This window comes from Saimiri boliviensis, chromosome 2 (genome assembly GCF_048565385.1).
Source record: "Saimiri boliviensis isolate mSaiBol1 chromosome 2, mSaiBol1.pri, whole genome shotgun sequence".
Taxonomy (NCBI): Eukaryota; Metazoa; Chordata; class Mammalia; order Primates; family Cebidae; genus Saimiri; species Saimiri boliviensis.
The window spans coordinates 66,830,855-66,850,625 of NC_133450.1; positions in this window are offsets into that span (position 1 = coordinate 66,830,855).

Genomic DNA, 19,771 nt, shown 5'->3' on the forward strand with positions numbered 1-19,771 from the left:
GTTTGTGTGTCCTTGGGAAGGTATAGAAATAGGCTCCAGTCAAGTGAGCCCAAAGTGAAATGCAAGTGTTAGAAAAAAGTAATTGAGACATGGACCCAAATTGGGGGTGGACACGAGACAAACCCTTTCCCACAAATATGAAAGAGGGTGATATGGTTTGGCTGTGTCTCCACCCAAATCTCATCTTGAACTGTAGCTCCCATAATTCCCACGTGTTGTAAGAGGGACCCGGTGGGAAATAACTGAATCATGGGGCTGGTTTCCCCCATACCGTTCTCATGGTAGTGAATAAGTCTCATAAGATCTGATGTTTTTATAAGGGGCTTCCCCTTTTGCTTGGCTCTCATTCTTTCTTTGTCTGCCACCATGTAAGATGTGCCTTTTGCCTTCTGCCATGATTGTGAGGCCTCCTCTTTTCGTGTATCAATTACCCAGGCTCTGATATGTCTTCAACCATCAGCAGGATGAAGATGGAGTAACACAGAAGGACTCTCAGGAAGGTTGGAGGTTCCGACCTTGAGGCTCCATGAAGGAGGTAAAGGAATCAAATACTGAAGGATCAGGGAACTTCCTGTCTACTTAAAAACCTCTTCTTTTCACAAAACCTCCTAAGTGACTAAGAAGGAGTGTTTAGAGTGCTTCCCAGCACAGCAGATGGTTTATATAAAGGGAGAGCCACTGAAAGGCACCATGGCAAATGCAACAGACTCGCAGAAGCAGGGGTCACTGTTGGCCAGCAGTCAGGAAGCTCCACAAAGTTGGGAGCCATGTGTGTGTCCCTGCATGAAAGATTGTGCCTGGACCAGTGCTGGGGTGTCCTTGAGAACAAAGACTGGCGCCTAGGGTGGGAGAGAGGAAAGACACCTGCTTTGCTTGTGTCTGCCGTCTTGTGATGAGCAGACAGAGGGAACCACCTTGGCTAAAATTAAATCAGGCCTTTCGACTCCTGGCCCACCATGCAGTCCGGGTGTGAACTGGGCCAAGGTACTAATGCGGTTAGGACAGCAAGCTGGTGCCCAGCCACCTGCCGCCTCTCCCTGACTCATCGTCCACAGTGCCCTCCAGATGACCCCTCAGCATTCTCCCAGATGTCTGCAGCCCTCTTTCTCGGCACTCTGCCAGACCAGGAGGAAAATTTCTATGATCATCAGCTGAAGGAGATCACAACTTATGGAGGAAAAGAACCACAGATTTCAGTATTTTTCCTGGCCCTGTTTGGGACATCCTAGGTGTCTGCAATTTCCTGGATCAGCTGTCAGCTCTTGAATGTCCATAGAGCCCCCAACACAGAACCGAGACCTTGGTGTGTGCTCCACAAATTATATCTTCTCTTTTTCTTCCTCTTCATCCCTGTTGCTATTATTATTGCAACTTCCTAGGACCAGGCCTGCCTCCTTCCACTGTGGAGGTTGGTTATTTCTATTGCCCTCCCGCCAGATGTCAGTAGAGCGTAACCTTGAAGAAAGCCAGATGCCCTCGGCCATCATGCCCTTGAGATGCCTAATGCAATAACAAGTCCTGGACAGTCTGGGAAACAGCTCTCTGAAGGAGACAGTCTATGCTGTTCATAATTAGAGGTAGCTACAGGGTTCTGCTTCAACACTGAGCAGCCTTCTTGTTAAGAATCCATTTTTTTTTTGGTCAGAATCTCATCACTGTTTCTCCATCACTTCTCCCTCTTTAGTCTCATATGTGTGTTCTCCCTGAGGGAGGCAGCAGAGGCCACAGGTCTAGAGCAATGGTATCTGCTGCTTTTTTAAAGTGCTGTTAAGGAGCAGGAACTTTAGCTGCCCTGGCTGCCCTGGCCTTGCTGGAGTCTTGTAGCTCATGGTCTTATCCTTAGGGTTGCATTTTCAGAGAATCCAAGGTACTGAAACTCTTTGAGCCTCACTTTTCTAATCTGTAAATGGGGATAGCTATTTCTATCTGTTAAGGTTGCCATAAAGGTAAGTTGAAATTGTATATGCCACATGCTTGATCTGGTGCCTGGGACTACCTGTGATACATAAATGCTTAGCTGTAGTAGAAATCATAATGATGGAAATCATTGTTAATCCAGAGTGCATTAGACTCAAGAGGAACTGCTTCTACCTATCCCACAAGAGGACCAATTGACAAATTGGAGTGCCAGTAGTGAGAAATAGGTCTGCCTACATATAGCCCGGAATAGGCAAGTCCTGCAGCATCCTTTGCACTATAGGAAATGCTGCCAGTTTGCATGAGAGCTTGGTGGGAGTGCAAATCCATGCAAAGGGAGTTGGCAGATTTTTGAGGCTGATTTTTATAGCTGATTTTATAGCTCAAAGCCACTAGGTCCATTGCATAGGAAGACATGAATGCTGACCAGCCAGTGCTGGGCATTTGGACAAAATGTCTTTCCTCATCGTACTTAGTTTCATACCTTAGAAGACCCTGGCTTTCCATGCAAACCTCCTTCATCAGCCTTCCCAGCTGGCACCTAGCTGTTGAGTGGCAGCCTGCTCCAATGACATGTAGGTCTTAAGAATGTTCCCAGGCCACCCCACTTGGACCAATTGTTTTCAGACCTCCTTATAGACTCTGCCTTGAGGTGGCGGACTTTCTGTGGGTCGCTATTATCATGGTTGCTGTTGGTTTTTTAGAACTTTGATTCTCCTGGAGTAACTTTTTGTTCCCCTGACTATGAGCCCAAGTTCTACGGGCTCTTGATTCTAGAACTCTGCATACTGGATATAGAACCCCATGAAATTATTCTCATTCCCCTAACTTGGAGGTTCTGTGCCCCAGGAAGAAGGTGGAGGGAGATGCTGAATGCTAAGGGATTAGGCCTTTGATTCTCTTCTCCTTTTATGCCATGCATATTTCAAACACTCGCAGGGTTTTGCCTGCCATCATTGACTCAGAATATGTAACTCTATTCTCAGCTTCTAGTGGTGGCTGGAGCTAGCTCATGCCAGTTTGTATGCACAAGAGTTGATGATTAAATATTTAGGAAATCTGCAAGCTGGTTTTAAAACCATTGGTCACCTGAAATTAGCTAGGGTAGCCATATTTACACAATGGAAGTTGGCAAATGCTACAAATCAGGGTGGTTTTCCTTCAGAGAACAGGTTTGCCACTAGACCACTAGATGACTTCGCTCCTGAAGTCCAGGATCACCAGCTGCCCAGTAGATGTCTTCACATACATGACCCCTAGACACCTCAAACACAATGGGCTCCAAACAGAACTCAATTTTTTTCCTCCACCAAAACCGTTATCCACTTACAATTTCTGTTTTGATCAGTGGTACCAACAGAGACCAGAGGTCAAAGAATACAGATAACAAAGGGACGAGTCATGAGTTTAGGCAGAACAGGGGAATGCTGTCTTCTCTACAGCTGGAGATGGGAATGACTGCATGGATGGCTGGGAGTGAGTCCATGAGCAAATGCTCTGATGCTCAAGGGCAAAAGTTCCCTCTCCCAGCAGGAAAGTAAAGCTAGAGATAATTTCACATCTAAGGGGAACAGGGAAAGGAGCCCTCAACAATCCCTCAAACAAAAGGCAGAGAGTGTCTGAAAAATATTCGTTTATACGTAGAGTAGATATCTAGTCAAATGTATAATGGAAGCATTTTCTATTTTCCCCTTTGTTTTAAGATTCAAGCTGTTGAATATTTTAGCCCAGGGCAGCAGGCAGAGGTTTAGGAATCTGTTCAATGTAGTTTGCAAACATCCCTGAGACAGTGGAACTCCCCTGGAGTTGGGGGAGGGTGGGAGTTAGAAGCAGAGGACGTGGAGAGGGAGGGGAAAGCTCATGGGGTGCAGATCCTGCTTACTCTTCCTGGACCATCCCACAAGAGAAAAGTAAACTTCTATCTTGTTTGTGTCACAAAATTCTGGGGTCTTTTTGTTATAGAAGCTTAGCCTTTACCTTAACAACTCAGCTACATGTTTATCTTTGTACCCTTTCTTGCTCCCTTCTCATGAGTCTCAGAGATCCGCCAAGATTCATTCCTCCAATCAGAGACTGTTATCCAGGCTAGCCCCAGAAATTTGTGGCATACAAAGGCGGAGACTCTGGGGATCCCTTTTCCCACCTGTAGTCACCCCAGTTTCTCTTATTCCCATCTTCATGTTCATATGTACCCAGTGTTTAGCTCCCACTTACAAGTGAGAACATGTGATATTTGGTTTTCTGTTCCTGTGTTAATTGTTTTAGGATAATGGCCTCCAGCCCCATCCATGTTGCTGCAAAGGACATGATTTCATTCTTTTTTATGGCTGTGTAGTGTTATATGGTGTATATGTACCACATTTTGTTTTCTTCTTGGAGACAGGGTCTTGCTGTGTTACTCAGGTTGGAGTGTTGTGGCCTGATTATACTTCACTGCAGTCTCAAACTTCTGGACTCAAAGGATTCTTCAGCCTCAGCCTCTCTAGTAGCTGGGACTACAGGTGTGTGCCCCTACACCTAGCTAATTAAAAGAATTTTTTTTGTAGAGACTGGGTCTCATCACCTTGCCCAGGCTGGTCTTGGACTCCTGGGTTCAAGAAATCCTCCCACCTCAGCTTCCCATGCTGAGAGTACAGGCATGAGCCACTGCACCTGCCTGTACATTTTCTCTGTCCAGTCCACTGCTGATGGGCACCTAGGTTGATTCCATGTCTCTGCTTTTGTGAATAGTGCTGCGCTGAACATATGAGTACATGTATATTTTTTGTAGAACAATTTATTTTCCTTCTGGATATTAGTCCTTTGTTGGATGCATAGTTTGCAAATATTTTCTCAATTTTTACAAATATTTTGTCAATTTTTGTTTTTGTTGCAATTGCTTTTGAGGACTTAGTCATAAATTATTTGCCAAGGCTGATGTCCAGAATGGTATTTCCTGGATTTTCTTCTAGGATTTTTATAGTTTGAGATCTTGCATTTAAATATTTAAACTGTCTTCATTTAATTTTTGTATACAGTGAAAGTCAGGGGTTCAGTTTCATTCTTCTGCATATGGCTAGCCAGTTATCCCAGTACCGTTTATTAAATAGGGAATTGCTTTCCCATTGCTTTTCTTTTCAAGACGGACTTTCACTCTTAACGCCCAGGCTGGAGTGAAGTGGCGTGATCTCAGCTCACTGCAACCTCTGCCCCCTGGGTTCAAGGGATTCTCCTGCCGTAGCCTCCTGGGTAACTTGGGTTACAGGCACCCGCCACCATGCCTGGTTAATTTTTGTATTTTTAGTAGAGACGGGGTTTCACCATGTTGGCCAGGCTGGTCTCAAACTCCTGACCTCAGGCAATCCACCTGCCTCAGCCTCCCAAAGTGCTAGGATTACAGGCATGAGCCACTGCACCCAGACTCCCATTGCTTATTTTTGTCGACTTTGTTGAAGTTCAGATGGCTATCAGTGTATAGCTTTATTTCTGGGTTCTCTATTCTGTTTGGTCTATATGTCTGTTTTTCTTTTTCTTTTCTTTTCTTTTTTTTTTTTTGAGACGGAGTTTCGCTCTTGTTACCCAGGCTGGAGTGCAATGGCGCGATCTCGGCTCACCGCAACCTCCGCCTCCTGGGTTCAGGCAATTCTCCTGCCTCAGCCTCCTGAGTAGCTGGGATTACAGGCACGCGCCACCATGCCCAGCTAATTTTTTGTATTTTTAGTAGAGATGGGGTTTCATTATGTTGGCCAGGATGGTCTCGATCTCTTGACCTCATGATCCACCCGCCTCAGCCTCCCAAAGTGCTGGGATTACAGGCTTGAGCCACCGCGCCCAGCTTATATGTCTGTTTTTCTACCAGTATGTTCTGATTATTGTAGCTTTATAGTTTGAAGCTGGGTAATGTGATGCCTTTGGCTTTGTTCTTTTTGATTAGAATTGCTTTGGCTATTCAGGCTCTTTTTTGGGTTCCATATGAATTTTAGAATAGTTTTTCCTAATTCCAATGAAAAATGACATCGGTAGTTTGATAGAAATAGTGTTGAATCTATAGATTGCTTTAGGCAATATGGCCATTTAATGATATTAATTCTTCCAGTCCATGAGTATGGAATGTTTTTCCATTTCTGATTTCTTGTAGAAGTGTTTTGTAGTTATTCTTGTAAAAATCTTTCACCTCCTTGGTTAGATGTGTTCCTAGGTATTTTTTGTTTTTGTTGGTCTTGTATACGGCATTGCATTTTTGATTTGGCTCTCAGTGTGAATGTTATTAATGTATAAAAATGACATGATTTTTATAATCAATTTTGTATCCTGACTTTACTGAAGTCGTTTATCAGATCTAGGAGCCTTTTGGCAGAGTCTTTAGGGTTTTCTAGGTATAAAATGACATTGTCAGCAAAGAGAGGTCATTTGTCTTCTTTTTTTATTTGGATGCCTTTTAGTTCTCTCTTGACTGATGATTGCTTTGACTAGGATTTCCAGTATTATTTTAAATAGGAATGATGAGATTGGGTATCCTTGTCTTGTTCTTGTTTTTATTTTATTTTTTAATGTAATTTTTTTTTTTTTTTTTTTTTGGAGACAGAGTCTTGCTTTGTTGCCCAGGCTGGGGTGCAGTGGTGTGATCTTAGCTCACTGCAACCTCTGCCTTCAGGGCACAAGAGATTCTTATGTCTCAGTGTCCTGAGTAACTAGAATTATAGGCATGTGCCAACACACCTGGCTAATTGTTATTAGTAGGGACAGTGTTTCACCATGTTGCCCAGGCTGGTCTCAAACTCCTGGCCTCAAGTGATCCACCTGCCTCAGCCTCCTAAAGTGCTGGGATTATGGCCATGAGCCACAGCACCCTGACTTGTCTCTGTTTTTAAAAGGAATGCTTCCAGATTTCATCTGTTCATGATGTTGGCTATGGGTTTGTCATAGATATTTTGAGGTACAACATGATGTTTTAACATATGTATATATTCGTGGTATGACTAAATCAAGCTAATATGCATACCTTATCTATCATATTTTATATCATGACTAATTTGCATATCACTCCATAGTCTTCATAATTACCACTTTAATGGATTTAGGATTACATCATACTATAACTTGACTAACCCTTGTGTAATATTGTTGGCTACTTAGATTGCTTGTAAAATTCTTCCGTTCTAAATAATGCTGTAATGAACATCTTTGTGCATGTAGTTTTCTCTATAATTTAGATTATTTCTGTAAGATAGATTTCCAGAAAAGGGGTCACTGAACTAAAGGTGAGAACAGTGATTTATTTTGGCAAGTTATTTTCCAGAAGGGCTTTAACAGTGCATAGAGAGTGGTGCAGCTGCTGAGGTGGAATTGTGCTGTCAGGCTTTGTGAACTGCGGTAGGTTAAAAGCACAGTACAGATTGGTGTGTCCTGAAGCCATGACTAAAGGAACAAACAGGAAATATGCTTCTCCTGCAAACTGACTTATAGTCAGGTAATGCATACCTTTTTCATCTTTCAGATTGGTAAAACTTGAAAGACTGATAGATAACATATAGTGCTTGTAAGACTGAGGAAACAGATGCCCTTTATACTTAGGTGATATAAACGGAGATTACTACAACCTTGGGGGGAAACAATCTGGCCATATGAAGTGAAATTTAAAATACACACAATCTTTGACCTGGAATCCCATTTTTGTGAATCTAACCTATAAAAGGGAGGTATCAGGTCTGTTTCTTATTGGTGTCAGTTCCTCTCCCCTTATAGCTTATGGCTCCCAGCATGAGTTGGGGCTATCATCTGTCTTTGGCCTTATCTCTAGGAGGTGCCATATTCTTTGTCTTCAGTAGCCATTTTACCCTGCTTCCTTTTAGGAAGAGCCACAGAACCTATGATCATCCAGTTAAAGATCACGAAACCCAGCCTCCCTTACAGCTCGGTGTAGCCACATGAATAAGTTTTGGCCAAAAGGATTTGAGTGCAAGGGATATCTGCAACCTCTGTGGGTAAAACAATTAGATTTATCCATCCAGAAATTTTGGCCTTGAGAAATACAAGTGAATATCGTCTTTCTCTTGAACTGAAAGAATTGGGAACTACAGGATGGCTGTTGTCTGCCAGGGGAAAAGAGAAACAAGAAGAGATATTTTGCAGAGAAAGGAGCTCATGCAAAACAGAGGAGTTGAAGCAGGGATCCCATAAGGTCCCAGGGTGCTCAGAGCAGCTATTCCAGTCCTGTCCTTGGTGCTTATTTTATTTTATTTTATTGAGATAGAGTTTCTATTTCCCAGGCTGGAATGCAGTAGCACAATCATAGCTCACTGCAGCCTCAACCTCCTGGGCTCAAGCAATCTTCCTACTCCAGCTTCCCAGGTGTATACCACCACACCCAGCTAATTTTTAAATTTTTGGTAAACACAGGATCTCGCCATGTTGCCCAGCCTAGTCTTGAACTCTTGGACTCAAGCAGTCCTCCCATGTCAGCCTGCCAAAGTGCTGGGATTACAGGTGTGAACCACTGTGCCCTGTCTTTTTGGTCCTTTTAATAGATGTCCTATTTTCCTTCAGCTAATTTAAATGATATTTCTTTTATGCGCAAGAAAAGTGACCTTCATAAAGATAGAGCCCTCCAGAATAACTTTTTTTCTGTATTTGATAGCCAATAATATGTGGCAGGAAAACTGAGATGTGTTTTGCTTTGCTGTTGTGGAAGAATTAGAAAAGGCCAGGTGTAGTAGCTTATGCCTCCCACACTTTGGGAGGCCAAGGCAGACAGATCACTTGAGGTCAGGAGTTCAAGACCAGCCTGGCCAACATGGTGAAACTCGGTCTCTACTAAAAATACAAAAATTAGCTGGGCATGGTGGCATGTGTCTGTAATCCCAGCTACTGGGGAGGCTAAGGCATAGAATCGCTTGAATCTGGGAGGCAGAGGTTGCAGTGAGCCAAGATCATGCCACTGCACTCCAGCCTGGGCAATAGAGGAAGACATAATCTCAAAAAAAAGAAAAGAAAAGAAAAGAAAAGATTTAGAATAACAGCCATTTATTTATTTAGTTATTCTTGGGATTTTCCCCTTGTTTTCTGAAAAGGTATGCAGGCTTATAAGTTTATAGTTAAAACTCAGAGGAAGTTTTAACTATAAGGCTGAGAGAAGAGGTCACCTAAGGTGGCTTGCTGTCCTGGGTTAGGTTTCCAAGCATTTGAGCTTTTTGAGGGGGTTGTTCTGGGGCAAGGTGGAGAGGTTAGGTGTTCTAAGATGGCGTAGGCACAAGCCATGAAAGTGAAGGAGAGTCCTTGAGACAAGAGGGGGATAGAAGTCTGTAGATTCTGTGACTTTGGGGGACTTGTACCCTAATCTGGCTAGTCCCAGGGAGATGGCATGACCTCAGAGGGGACCAGCAGCCTGGTGTAGCCAGAGACTAGACCTTAGATCTTAGCTTTCCAAGTCACCTCTTGAATGCTTTGCTACTTAGAAATTTCTTCTGCCAGATACCGTAAATCATCTCTCTCAAGTTCAAAGTTCCACAAATCTCTACGGCACAGGCAAAAATGCTGCCAGTCTCTTTGCTAAAATGTAACAAGAGTCAGCTTCACTCCAGTTCCCAACAAGTTGCTCATCTCCATCTGAGATCACCTCAGCCTGGACCTTATTGTTCATATCACTATCAGCATTTTTGTCAAAGCCATTCAGCAAGCCTCTGGGAGATTCCAAACTTTCCCACATTTTACTGTCTTCTCCTGTGCCCCCCAAACTGTTCCAGCCTCTGCCTGATAGCCACATTTTTTGATATCTTTTCAGCAACACCCTACTCTACTCATACCAATTTACTGTATTCGTCTGTTTTCATGCTGTTGATAAAGACACACCCAAGACTGGGAAGAAAAAGAGGTTTAATTGGACTTACAGCTCCACATGGCTGTGGAGGCCTCAGAATCATGGCAAGAGGTTAAAGGCACTTCTTACATGGTGGTGGCAAGAGAAAGTGAGGAAGATGAAAAAGCGGAAACCCCTGATAAAACCATCAGCTTTTGTGAGACTTATTTACTACCACGAGAACAGTATGGGGGAAACTGCGCCATGATTTAAATTATCTCCTACCAGGTCTCTCCCACAACAAGTGGAAATTATGAGAGTATAATTCAAGATGAGATTTGGGTGACACACAGAGCAAAACCATATCAGAGGGGAAGATACGGGTTGAGAGAAACTTAGGGACATATTAGCTTGGAGAAGAACAGGAAAGACTAAACTCTAAGGATGCACATTTGGGTGATTATTATAAAAATCAGGACGTGAGGAGGGTTGCAATTGGGAAGGAGCTCGTGGATGGGACTTCTCGGGTAGATGGCAAGATATTCTATTTTTTGACCTGGTGGGGACAAGAATGTTCACTTTAGTTTGAGCTATGCGTTTGATTTGGGTGGGTTTATTTATTTATTTATTTATTTATTTATTTATTTTTGAGATGGAGTCTCACTTTGTCATGCAGTCTAGAGGGCAGTGCTGCAAACTTGGTCCACTACAACCTCTGCCTCTTGGATTCGAGCCATTCTCCTGCCTCAGCCTCCTGAGTAGCTGGTATTACAGGCACCCACCACTGCACATGGCTAATTTTTGTATTTTTAGTAGAGACAAGGTTTCACTATGTTGGCCAGCCTGGTCTTGAACTCCTGACCTCAAGTGATCTGCCTGCCTCGGCCTCCCAAAGTTCTGGGATTACAGTGTGAGCTACCACAGCCCTGTTTTGGGTGGGTAGCTCTGTCTCCCAGGCTGGAGTGCAGAGGCATGATCATGGTCCACTGCAGCTCAACCTACTGGGCTCAAGTGATCCTCCCACCTTAGCCTCCCAAGTAGCTGGGACTACAGGTACATGCCACCATGCCTGGGTAATATTTTATTTTTTGTAGAGACAGGGTATCACTATGTTGCCCGGGCTGGTCTTGAACTTCTGGGCTGAAGCAATCCTACCACCTCTACCCCTTAAAGTCCTGGGATTACAGGCATGAGACACTGTGCCTAGCCTGTTTTTTTTTTTCTTTTGAAATTATGTTTTGTTTTATAGTTATAAAATAAATTATATTTTATTTTATAGTCTAATGACAACATAAGCCTAGAGCTGCTAGGTGCCATGATCCTTCTCTATGCAGAGAGAGAGCTGCTAGGGAATGAAGCCATCCCAAAGGAATGCAGTGCCTAGAGATATAATGTGAGACGTAAAGTCCATGATGATCTTGTTTATCTGCATCTAGCCATTTCTGAAACTGAATATATCCATGTAATTTCCAGTTATATGAACCAGTAATGTTCTCGCTCTGCAACCAAGAGAGTCCATCTACGTATCTGTAGATCCTCATAAGGTTGATGAATGCTTCTAAAGGAACTGCTGGTTTTGCTGGGTTTTTGGTGATTGCTTTGACTATCTGTAGTTACTCGTGTTCACCACCACACACAGGCAAACCTGTTTGTCTTCATTTTCTCAGTGCTCTTGAAAGCTCTATTCCATATTTCACAATGATGGGGTTCATTGTCATTCACTGAGGCTTGGTTTTTTCTGACCTCGTTGGAGGGTCAGCAGGGCTCTCTAAGAGAAGGGATAGGAAGGGGTGTTTTGCTAAAGACAATGCAAATCCTGTTACCCGGAACAATTGGCACATGTACTGGGTTAGTCTGAGGCCCGGAGAAATATAAAAAGTGCCGTTGTATATTTTAGATATTGATTCATCATATATTTATCAGCCTCCAGGCACTGAACAAGACAGCCCCAGTGTCAGCTCTCAGCAAACTCACAGCTGGGTGTGTGTATGTGTGTTTGTGAAGATCTACATGGTGCAACCTGGTGAACTCTCAGAGGCCTACTTCTCTGTAAACAGCTTTGGTTTTATCCAGGTCCCTTTTCCAGGTTCTCTTTTTTTTTTTTTCCAGGCTGGAGTGCAATGGCGGGATCTCGGCTCACCGCAACCTCCGCCTCCTGGGTTCAGGCAATTCTCCCACCTCAGCCTCCTGAGTAGCTGGGATTATAGGCACGCGCCACCATGCCCAGCTAATTTTTTCTATTTTTAGTAGAGATGGGGTTTCAACATGTTGACCAGGATGGTCTCAATCTCTTGACCTCGTGATCCACCCGCCTCAGCCTCCCAAAGTGCTGGGATTACAGGCTTGAGCCACCGTGCCCGGCCTCCAGGTTCTTAAAATTTCCATCTTCTTGAATTATTTCTCGATATTGCCAATACTCCCAGGAATTCCAACTTAGAATGCAAAAATGTGTGAAATAGAGGGAAGGGCACATCGATTCTTTACAAGGCACTATCACTATGGTGAAGAGTAGAATAGGACAGATAGATTTTGATGAAAAGACAGTCCGTGGGGAAAGTCTCCAGCCCTGGCCAGCCAGGAAGTGGTGTTTAAGGGAGATGAACACAGGAGAAAGGGTAGGAGAAAGAGGTTGGGAAGGGCCTTGTCTTTCATCAGTTTTCTCAGATTTTAGTATACTCGTGCCTTGAATATCTCATCTGGTAAGGAAGTAGGACTTAGTGTGTATTCTAGGCTTTCAAGTGAGATGGACCTGTGTTTGAATACCAGCCTTGCTACTTACTAGCTGGTTACCTGCAGAAAGTCATTTACTTTTTCTTTCTTTTTTTTTTTTTTTTTTTTTTTTTTGAGGCGGAGTTTCGCTCTTGTTACCCAGGCTGGAGTGCAATGGCACGATCTCGGCTCACCGCAACCTCCGCCTCCTGAGTTCAGGCAATTCTCCTGCCTCAGCCTCCTGAGTAGCTGGGATTACAGGCACGAGCCACCATGCCCAGCTAATTTTTTTTGTATTTTTAGTAGAGACGGGGTTTCACCATGTTGACCAGGATGGTCTCGATCTCTCGACCTCGTGATCCACCCGCCTCGGCCTCCCAAAGTGCTGGGATTACAGGCTTGAGCCACCGCGCCCGGCTACTTTTTCTTTCTTTTTTTTAGAGACAGAGTGTCACTCTGTCACCCAGGCTAGAGTGCAGTGGTGCAATCATAGCTTACTGCAGCTTCAAACTCCTGGGCTCAAACAATCATCCTGCCTCAGCCTCCCGAGTAGATGGGACTATAGATGTGTGCCACCATGCTCAGCTAATTTTTTTTTTTTTTTTTTTTTTTTTGAGACAGAGTTTTGCTCTGTCACCCAGGCTGGAGAGCAGTGCTGCTATCTCGGCTAACTGCAGTCTTTGCCTCCCAGGTTCAAGTGATTCCCCTGCTTCAGCCTCCCACGTAGCTGGGACTATAGGCATGCAACACCATGCCCAGCTAATTTTTTGTATTTAGTAGAGACGGGGTTTCACCATGTTGGCCAGGATGGTCTCGATCTCCTGAGCTCGTGATCCACCTGCCTCAGCCTCCTAAAATGCTGGGATTACAGGCTTGAGCCACCGTGCCTGGCTGAATTTACTTTATTTCTTATTAAGTCCTACCCTAACTAATCCCCTTCTATGTCAGAAATAAGGAATCACAGACTCTAGAGTCCTTTCCTTCCATTGGTTGTTTATATTTTTTCAAAGCTTTTGGTTCCTGAGGCAATCAGGAAATGCAGGGAGTTTCCTTTTTGGGGCAACAGATTAAAAATTATGATGTATATAGGGCTGGCTGTGTGCCTGGCAATCAGGCTATGTATTTCTTTTCTTTTCTTTTCTTTTTTGAGATGGAGTTTTGCTATTGTTGCCCAGGCTGGAGTGCAATGGCATAATCTCGACTCACTACAACCTCTGCCTCCCTGGTTTAAGTGATTCTCCTGCCTCAGCCTCCTGAGTGGCTGGGATTGCAGGCACCAGCCACCATGCCCAGCTAACTTTTTGTATTTTTAGTAGAGACAGGGTTTCACCAGGATGGCAAGGCTGGTCTCAAACTTCTGACCTCAAGTGATCTGCCTGCATCGGTCTCCCAAAGTGCTGGGATTACAGGCATGAGCCACCGTGCCCAGCCCAGGCTATGCATTTTACATGGGTTTTAATCTTTACAATAACCTTGTGAATGGGGATTATTATTATTATTAATTTTTTTTTGAGACGGAGTTTTGCTCGTTACCCAGGCTGGAGTGCAACGGCATGATCTCGGCTCACCGCAACCTCTGCCTCCTGGGTTCAGGCAATTCTCCTGCCTCAGTCTCCTGAGTAGCTGAGATTACAGGCACGTGCCACCATGCCCAGCTAATTTTTTGTATTCGCAGTAGAGACAGTGTTTCACCATGTTGACCAGGATGGTCTCGATCTCTTGACCTCGTGATCCACCCGCCTCAGCCTCCCAAAGTGCTAGGATTACAGGCTTGAGGCAGTGAATGGGGATTATTATATCAGATTTATAGAGCCTTATAGATTTGTTTTAAAGATTAAATATTTGAAAGGTGTTTAGAACACCAAGATTCAATAGATGTTTGCTATAATTATTACTAATACTGTTCAGTGAAGAAATTGCGGCTCAGGTTGGTTAAGATGCTCACCTAAAGTCATCTGGCTAGATAATTGAAGGATTTCAGGTCCTACTGTCACTATGCCAGTGTGAGAGAGCCACTATGTTTCACTTTTGACTGAAATTACAGAACATTCATCAATTTGAACAATGCCATAAAATTTTCAACCTCATTTTAACCTGGTCGTGCAGCAAATGTTACCACAATTTTGGGCCAACACGTTTCCCCCCCTGTTGATATGCTTCTTGTAGAGTTGGAATTTTCTAGTCCTCATCAATGATCAGAACACAGCCTCAAAAGACTCTGCTTTCCAGACCCCATCACACACATGCTCTTTTACTATGCCCTGCCCCCTCCTTTGGGCCCCCTGGGATGAGTCTAAGGACGGGCACTGATCGAAAAGCCTGGCCAATCAGCATTCTTCCCACAGGGCTTTTTTTCAAACTTAAATTAAGGGCCAGGCGTAGTGGCTCATGCCTGTAATCCCAGCACTTTGGGAGGATGAGGTGGGTGGATCACGAGGTCAGGAGTTCAAGACCAGCCTGGCCAAGATGGTGAAAACCTGTCTCTACTAAAAAATACAAAATTTAGCCAAGTGTGGTGGTAGTTGCCTGTAATCCCAGCTATTCAGGAGGCCGAGGCAGCAGAATCACTTGAACCCAGGAGGCGGAGGTTGTAGTGAGCCGAGATTGTGCCACTGCACTCCAGCCTGGGAGACAGAGCGAGACTCCGTCTCAAAAAAAAAGAAATTAAGAGTGTTAGTCCCATTCTAGGGGCGGAAATGGTAAGATGTATAACTAAGTGATGCCATATTTCCAGCTGTATGAAGGAAGCCAGTCTGTGTTAAGATAAATTGAAGCAAATGCAGCAAAGCAAGCAAAGAAGCAAGAGAGTTCCTGGTTCCAGGCGTTCCTGAAGCCTTGGTTCATTGCCCTATCCTAGTTTGACATTTCAACCCTTTTTTTTTTTTTTTGGATATCTGGAGCTAATTCTTCTTCACTTTTGCCTAAGCAAGTTCAGGTTGGGTTTCTGTCACTTGCAACCAAGCGTCTTGGAAAACGTAAGCACCACAGAGCCACAACTAAACTGGATTCCCTGCTGATCCTGAGAACACTTTTGCTTATCCTGTTCCTTGTGCCTAGAATGTGCCTTATTTGCAATTTATTTATTTATTTATTTATTTATTTATTTTTTTTTTTTTTTTTGAGACGGAGTTTCGCTCTTGTTAACCCAGGCTGGAGTGCAATGGCACGATCTCGGCTCACCGCAACCTCCGCCTCCTGGGTTCAGGCAATTCTCCTGCCTCAGCCTCCTGAGTAGCTGGGATTACAGGCACACGCCACCATGCCCAGCTAATTTTTTGTATTTTTAGTACAGACGGGGTTTCACCATGTTGACCAGGCTGGTCTCGATCTCTTGACCTCGTGATCCACCCGCCTCGGCCTCCCAAAGTGCTGGGATTACAGGCTTGAGCCACCGCGCCCGGCCTGCCTTATTTGCAATTTAACCACTCAACTTCTAAGAACTCTTTTCTGGCTAGGTGCGGTGGCTCACACCTGTAATCCCAGCACACTGGGAGGCCGAGATGGGTGGATCATTTGAGGTCAGGAGTTCCAGACCAGCTTGGCCAACATGGTGGAACCCTGTCTCTACTAAAAATACACACAAAAAATTACCTGGGCATGGTGGCGCATGCCTGTAATCTCAGCTACTCAGGAGGCTGAGGCAGGAGAATCACTTGAACCTGAGAGGCAGAGGTTGCAGTGAGCCAAGATCGCACCACTGCACTCCAGCCTAGGCAACCCTACACTCAGCAGCAGTGTAGAGTGAACAAGAAGTCAGGCACCTAACTTTATAATTTTGCTCATACAACCAACAGGAAATATAGAGGGGCAGAATCAACTATAAGGATATAGGGATAGAAGTGTTTATTATTTAGCTATCTTTTCATGGGTATTTATCTCCATCTATAGTTTTCAGACCCTTAAAGGACATGGGCATACTTCACACAGCTTACAGATCTTATAGGGCAACAGAGTGAGACTCTGTCTGAAACAAACAAACAAACAAAAAAACAACAACAAAAAAACAATTTCTCATTAACTGTCCCTGATCCAACCTGCTGTAATTTAACTATATCTCGTCTAAGCCCTCCAGTCCTTTCTAAAAGAAGAAAAAGGGATACATACCTCTCACTGTGCTCACAGCTTTCTAACTTGTGTTATAAATATTTATATATCCTGAAACTTGATAGAGTGTGGAAAAAAGGTAAAATTATTTATACATTCTTCCCATTATTTTCTTACCAGAACAAAGATGTGCCTAGTTCATGGATAGCACTCTGTGATTATTAGTTCCCTTCTTCTTTCCCTTCTCCCTACGTAGGCTTTTTCCCCTGTAGCTTCATTTTCTTTCCCCAGCATCAACATTCCATTCCCTGCTGCTGAGTGAGAAAATGTTCATCTGTGTCCGCCCCAGGGTATTGTGTTTTGATGAAACAACACTAACAAACTGTTGTAAAAATAATTTATCTAAAAATGGTTATTGCATTGCTAGAAAGGGAAGTCTTTAATACTGTTTAGATGGTGGGTTGTCCTAGTATATATAATATTTGATTTTAGGATATGGATTTCAAATAGGAATCCTAGAAGGTTTGCATTTAGCAAGAAAGAACTCCATTTCCAAAGGAACCAACTGCCAATCTTATGATCCTATTTTTAGCATCCCTACTTCCCCTCAAACCTCTTTGGCAGATCAATTATCTGTTAGTGAGAAAGGAGGGAATGAATGTGTTTTCATATGTAGATACATTTTAATAAAAATTCTAGGCAACTTTTGTGGCTTGGAGGTTGGTGTTTTGAGAATACCTTATTATCAGAATATGTAACTTTTGGTATTTAGCTGTCAGCTTCCCTCTCAGATTCTACCACCTGGATGAAATTCTCTCCAGGAGTCTCGCCTGAGTTCTGAGAATATTTTTTTTTCCTGTACTTTCTCTTAGTTAATATCATACTGCTTTTTATCAAAGGCTATTTTTTGTGCAAGTCTTTGTCTTCCAGAATTAATTTAAATTAGTCTTTGGGTTTAGCCAGTTTCAAATTTTACTTGTACCAAGAGAAAATTGTCATGGTTGTGCTTTGTTTAAAGACTGATATATTCAGGATGACCTACTAAAATATCTATTACAGACCTATAAATATCAAGTTAAAATGTTGCCCTTCCTTGACATCCTGCTCCTCTGGAAAAGCAGCAGTATAGAGTGAACAAGTTTCAGAAGTCAGGCACCTAACTTCATAATTTTGCTCATACAAATATAGAGAGAATCAACTATAAGGATATATGGATAGACGTGTTTATTATTTAGATATCTTTTCATGGATATTTATCTCCATCTATAGTTTTCAGACCACTAAAGGGCATGGATATACTTCATACAGCTTATAGTTCTAGCATAATGTCTTACACATGGTAGGCACTCAATAATTGTGAGAAATGATGGATTGATACACTATCTTGGAGTTTGCAGGGAATATTATTATGAATAAAGTATTAATAGTTAGCTCAAAGCCTTTTGTATTGTAAAGAAGCAGAGTACACATGCTTCTTTTTTTTCTCTTCCACATATGATGGGGTTATGTCTCAGTAAACCCATCATAAGTCAAGTCAGTCTGGGCATGGTGGCTCATGCTCATAATCCTAGCATTTTGGGAGGCTGAGGCAGGAGGATTGCTTGAGTCCAATAATTCAAGACCATCCTGGGCAACGTAGCAGACCTCACTTCTAAAATTAAAAAAATCAGCTGGTTGTGATGGGATGTGCCTGTTGTCCTAGCTACTTGGGAGGCTGTGGTGAGAGGACTGCTTGAGCCTGGGAGGTTGAGGCTTCAGTGAGGTGTGACTGCAACAACAACAAAAGTCCGTCTCAACAACAACAAAAGTCAAAAATGCATTTAATACAATTAACCTATTGAACATCGGCCGGGCGTGGTGGCTCAAGCCTGTAATCCCAGCACTTTGGGAGGCCGAGGCGGGTGGATCACGGGGTCGAGAGATCGAGACCAACCTGGTCAACATGGTGAAACCCCGTCTCTACTAAAAATACAAAAAAAATTAGCTGGGCATGGTGGTGCGTGCCTATAATCCCAGCTACTCAGGAGGCTGAGGCAGGAGAATTGCCTGAACCCAGGAGGCAGAGGTTGCGGTGAGCCGAGATCGCGCCATTGCACTCCAGCCTGGGTAACAAGAGCGAAACTCTGTCTCAAAAAAAAAAAAAAAAAAAACCTATTGAACATCATAGCTTACCCCATCCTAATTTAAAGTGCTGACAACACTTACATTAGCCTACAACTGGACAAAATCGTCTGGCAAAACAGGACAATACAGTGTTGGTGATTGCATGGCTGACTGGGGGTTGCAGCTTGCTGCTACTGCTCAGCACTGTAGGAGAATATCCATATATCCATATTGCCCGGGAAAAGATAAAAATTCAAAATTTGAAGTACATTTTCTACTGAATGCATATTGCTTTCATACTATCTTTAAGGTTGAAAACTCAGAAGTCAGGGACCATTTCTTTTTTTCTTTTTTTTTTTATTTTTTATTTATTTTATTTTATTTTTTACTTTTATTTATTTATTTTTTTGAGACGGAGTTTCGCTCTTGTTACCCAGGCTGGAGTGCAATGGCGCGATCTCGGCTCACCGCAACCTCCGCCTCCTGGGTTCAGGCAATTCTCCTGCCTCAGCCTCCTGAGTAGCTGGGATTACAGGCACGCACCACCATGCCCAGCTATTTTTTTTGTATTTTTAGTAGAGACGGGGTTTCACCATGTTGACCAAGATGGTCTCGATCTCTCGACCTTGTGATCCACCCGCCTCGGCCTCCCAAAGTGCTGGGATTACAGGCTTGAGCCACCGCGCCCGGCCTGTCAGGGACCATTTCTATAAATAAACCATAATTGAAAATAAGGTATGTGTTATCATATTTTGGAAATGCCTCTTAGGCTCTGATCTGCAATATTACCTGGATCAGAAAGACTGGCTGAGGGAACTACTGGGGACCAACTATGTGAGGTGGAATTAATTCTTTTTCTGGTGTTTAAACACAAGCTATAAGAACAAAATGTTTCTAATTAAGATACCACTGATTTTTCTCTCCATTAATTCCATCCTTCTTCCAAGCTAATGGGTATATGTAATGACTCCACATCAAAGACTCTTTTCTAATGGTTTCAGAGATGAGTTTTATTAGAACCAAGGAGAATTCACAGCCCACAACAGAGAAATTTGTTGATGTTATTTTGGAGTTGATTTAGGAATCGCTCTTCATGAAATGTGCTGAATCTTCATTATGTATGCTTTTTTTCCTTTTCTTTTTTTTTTTTTTTTGAGACGGAGTTTCACTCTTGTTACCCAGGCTGGAGTGCAATGGTGTGATCTTGGCTCACCGAAACCTCCG